Source organism: Trachemys scripta, chromosome 13 (assembly GCF_013100865.1).
Source record: "Trachemys scripta elegans isolate TJP31775 chromosome 13, CAS_Tse_1.0, whole genome shotgun sequence".
Classification (NCBI taxonomy): Eukaryota; Metazoa; Chordata; order Testudines; family Emydidae; genus Trachemys; species Trachemys scripta.
The window spans coordinates 4,557,189-4,557,405 of record NC_048310.1 but is presented as its reverse complement, the minus strand read 5'-3'; positions in this window follow the sequence as shown (position 1 = coordinate 4,557,405).

Sequence of the window (217 nt, the reverse complement as noted above, 5' to 3'; positions counted from 1 at the left end):
GGCAGTGCTGGGCGGGCCGGGGGTGGTCGGCCGGGGCCGGCACCCCAGGGCCCGAGCCGACCCAGGCTGGAAACGCCGGGGGACCAGCCTGGGCCGCGCCTCCTCCCCCCACACCGCCCCTTACCTGCTACAGGCTTCCCGCGAATCAAATATTCGCGGGAAGCAGGGGAGGGGGCGGAGACTTTGGGGAGGGGGAGGGGTTGGGGCGGGGCTGGGG